Genomic DNA, 4,438 nt, shown 5'->3' on the forward strand with positions numbered 1-4,438 from the left:
AGCCTTTCCTTCCTTTTCCTTGCCGGGCCCATTCCAGTTTTGATCATCGCCCAGGAGGCTCCAGCGGATGCCAGACCGCCCCATCCTCGCTGTCCCCTGTACCCAAGCTGGTCTGCTACGTTCGGGGTGCGGCTGTACAGCAGGACTGGCCCCGGAGCATCAGCTGGCCTCTCTGCTCTCAGGCTCCCCCGAGGAGCCTAGCAGACAACTGCTCCACACAGGAGAGTGCAGGCCCTGAAAGCACCGAGCCGTCGGGGCTCGGGTACTGGAGACCTCTGCGAGGTATGTGGCAGCCAGCACGTTGGAGCAGATGCGGACAGAGCCAGGACTGTGGGCTGGGAGCTGAGCGCCCCGAGTGCACCTTCAGGTTTTGCTCTGCCAGCTAGCGGGGGCTTGTCTGGTTTGCCGTCCGAGGGGCCCTCTACTTACCTGCCCAACCCTCAGCCCTGCTCCTTGCACTGGACGAATACTGGCCCTGGCCGGGACACGGGTCCTGCACCTCCCTCTGCCTCCCCCTCCGCCTCGCTGCACGGCAGAGCTGCCTTGACTTCGGGACCGGAACACACATGTGCACGCACGCTTGTGCAAACATGCATGTGCACACACCCACGTGCACACATGTGCACATGCACTTACACACACGTGCACGCGCGTGCACATGCACACGCATACACCCCAAGCCCAAAGGAGGCCTTGGTCCAGGCAGGTTGGATGCAGAGGCCCTGCCCCACAGCCACAGCGGTGGTGGCCGGGTAGGAGGAGACCCTGCCGGTGGCAAGCAGGGCGCGTGGCCCTGGCCCGGGCTGGCTTCCTGCAGGCCCTGGAGCAGTGGCTGGCGCATGGGCACAGGGCCACGGGCTGAGCGGGGGTTTCTGTTTCAGCACCTGTGGCTTTGGCAGCTCAGTCATTCCTGTTTCTGTTTGCTGCCCTGTGGCTGGTGCTTTCCTGAGAGAAAGCAAAAGCCTCTGAGCCAGATCCCCAACGGCACTGCCCGAGGAGGATGGCAGGGAGAGCAGTGCTGCTCCACGGAGAGCAAGGTAAGCCCCTCTCCTGCCAGCCTGCACCCGCTGGGAGCCCGCTCTGCCCAGGGGAGTGCACCCAGGCCTCGCCGTGCCGCGTGCAGGCAGGGCAGGGCAGGGCAGGGCAGGGGCAGCCGTGCCCCGCGCCGAGTTCCCCGGGGCATTGGCAGCAGAAAGGTAGGTGTGAGGCACGGGGTGGGCAGGCTGCAGGGACAACCCTGCCCTGCCACTGCTCGGGCCCCTCCATCACTGTGGCTCCGTGGCCAGGAAGCTGCCGAGCCACCCCAGACATCTGTGCTCCCCCGTGGTCGCAGCCAGAGACTCGGCTCCATCGCTTCCTCCCTTGCTGGACCCTGCTCCACCGCGCTTGGCTGCCAAGTTCCCCGCGAACCGGAACCCCCCCGGAGCCCTTTGCTCTGGGCCCAGTCGCTGCCCTCCTCCTTCCCGCTCCTGGCAGCCCTGGCATCGCCCGCCCGCCTGCTGCTTGGTGCCTGCTCGGGTTTGCTGACTAACACCTCCACATTCTGCCAAGCTCATTCATATTTAACCCAGTTTCCTGGACCTTGAAGTGGTTTCTTCTCTTGCTTTGCTTTCCGGTGGCAGCATGTTACTCAAGTCTCAGCTGCTCTGCGGTCATTTTCCTTGTTATTTTTGGTAAATGTGATTATTTCCCTGATAAAGATCCGGGTCCAGTAGAAGTGGACCGACTCCTGGGATGTAGCATGTTGAAACGCAATGGCAAATCGTTTCAGGCAGTAAATATGGAGACAGCATTGCTTTTCCACATCATGAACTTAATAATCACGACTGCTAATTAGCAGACCATTGTAGAGCAGCAAGCTGTCAAGCCCATGATTGCGCGGTTGGTGTTGTGGAGCGGGGATGTGCAGAAACAGCTGCTGGTTTCCCGTGCAGGAGGCCTTGGCCGTGACTCCACAAACAGCGCTTTTCCCAGCACAGATCTTGAGCCGTGCGGGCTGGGGCTGGGGCAGGCATGCTTGCGTCTCTTGGCCCCACACCAGCACTAATCTAATCAATAGCTGGGAAACCACATCCTGTGGAGTTGGCGTTTTGCACCGTGACGCCCTCACTCACCCTTTGGAGAGTGGCTGAGACTGCGACTGGAAAGTCTGATGTCACCGGGACGGGGAAGGCAGCGCAGCCCACCCGAGGTGGAGATTCGCGCCAGAACGGCACGTGCGGTTGCAGCGTCTCTGGGACGGGGGCAGCGCCGCAGACAGGCGCTTGCCTGGCCCCGGCTGGGAGAGGGCGCGTGCAGGGCTGGGCCTGGGCGTCAGAGCTGCTCTGCTCCCGGGGGCTGGAGGGAGGGCCGAGTCCTCACCACGCAGACGGACACGCGTGCATGCAGCCACATCTGCTCGAGCCCAGACACTTCTGCGACACAGTGCTGTCTGTGCCTGCCCAGCCCTGGGCGCTTCAGACAAAACCACAGAGCCTGGAAGCAAATGCTGGAGCAGCCGCCTGCCAGCCCTGCCCCAGGTGCTACCCTCCCTGCCAGCACTGTTCCCTTCCCTGCCCCAATCTCTGCCCCCTCTCCCTTCCCACCAGCTTGAGCATTGTGTCCCAGCCACTAAACCCACCCACAAGCAGCCAAGGCAGGCAGAAGTCTTGCACGCGGCAGCCTGGGGCGTGCGGGCGCACAGGCCCTGCTCATGCTCTTGAGCACCGCGTGGACGGGGTTAGCAGTGGCATTGCACAGCGCGCCAAACCGCGCCTGCCCCTCGCAGCAGCAGCTCAGGAAATACAGTCTTTGCCACAAAACGGGTTCCCATGGACGGGTCTCTCCCGACACCTTCCTGAGCCCAAGCAAGCCAGATGCAGGAGGGGAGGGAGGGAGCGGCGTCTGCCTGCCCCAGCACCCTCAGGCCTCAGGCAGCCGGAGCCGCCGGGGCGTCTGAAGCCAACAGGACGCCCCACGGGGCTCCATGGAGCAAGCCCGGTCCCTCCACCTGCCCCCAGGAAGGACGGGGAGGGCAGCGCAGGGCCCTCAGCACAGGCTGCTCCTAGGTTTGAAGGGCAGACGGGTGTTTGTAGTCGTCTGAGCTGAGCCCTCATCCCGCAGGCCAGGACACTTCTTGCAGGGGCGCCCGTGCCCAGAACGGAGGTCCCTGGGCGCACTGGACAGATCCGGGAGACCGGCGCCTCCAGCCTTGCCGAAAGGCTCCCAGGGTGGAGAGTCCAATGCATCCCAGCCTGAGCCATTCCCAGGCTCTTGCCGCCGAATGCCCTGCATGTGCTCGGCTCCAGGCTCCAGCCAGCGACCTCCCCTGCTGCATTACAGACCTTTCCACTGCCAGAAAGGAAACGTTTGCAGCCCGCAGCCGAGCCAACTCCCGACCCTCTCTTCAGAGGGCCGGACAGGTTTCCTGCCGGAGGGCAGGCCGTCCCAGCCTTGCCTCGCCCATCCCGCCGGGCGGACGGCCCCGCGTGACGCGGTCAGCATCGCGGGGCAAGCGCGGCGCTTCCGAAGCATCGGATCAGCGTGTTTTGGGACAGTTTGTTTTGTAGAAGAGTCCCAGGATTTGGCCTCTCTCCCCAGCCCGTGAAACGTCTGCTCTGCCTCCCGATCCCAACGTCGGCCCCGCTGCAGGGTTCGCTGCGAGGACGGCGGGGCGGCCCCGGGCCAGGAGGAGACACGTGCCGCTGCGCGGGAGCCGAGGGCGAGGCCGGGAACCAGAGGGCTGAGGCCAGAAGGGGCTGTCGGGCCACGTGGTCTGACCCCTTCTCTTGTCACTTCCCGTTCCTCCGACGCCCCTTCGTTACGCCCGGTGACTTGGGTTTGGTCAAGTATTTTCCAGGGAGGCGTCCAGTTGTGCCGAGAAGACGAAGAGCCCCCTTCCCTCGGTCACCCGTTCCAGCACACCCCTTGCTCATATCTCACCTTTATGGCTTATTTCCAGGTGAATTTGTCTGGCTTCAGCTCACGACCGATGAACCAGCCAGTGGTTCTTACCATGTCTTTCTGCACTAGATGGAAGGGCCTGCGGTGCCTGCCTGGTGCTTTCTCCCTGCGGCAGTACTCGCGCCACCTCTGCTCCCACACCAGCCACCTCTGTCTCAACAGGAAGAGCTCCTTCGCTCTCTCGCTGGCACACATTTTCTCCAGCCTTTGACCCAGGCTCTCGTCCTCTCTGTCCCGGGATGCAGACACCAGAGCCGTAGGCCGTACTCCCGCGCCAGTCTCACCGGTGCCGTGTGCTCCCATCCCTGCTGCTTGAACAGTCCCGGCTGTGCCCTCTTAGCCCTTTTCACCGTGGCCTCGCACCTGGAGCTGCAGTCAGTTGCTTGGCTGCTGTGGCCTCAGGTGGCTGCTTTCATAGGTTCATAGTTTCCTAGTAGCTAGGGTCGGTCAGGAGGGACCTGAACAGATCCCCTATCCTGACCCCCTGCCACAGGCA

The sequence above is a fragment of the Alligator sinensis genome, unplaced genomic scaffold (genome assembly GCF_000455745.1).
Source record: "Alligator sinensis unplaced genomic scaffold, ASM45574v1 scaffold1269_1, whole genome shotgun sequence".
Classification (NCBI taxonomy): Eukaryota; Metazoa; Chordata; order Crocodylia; family Alligatoridae; genus Alligator; species Alligator sinensis.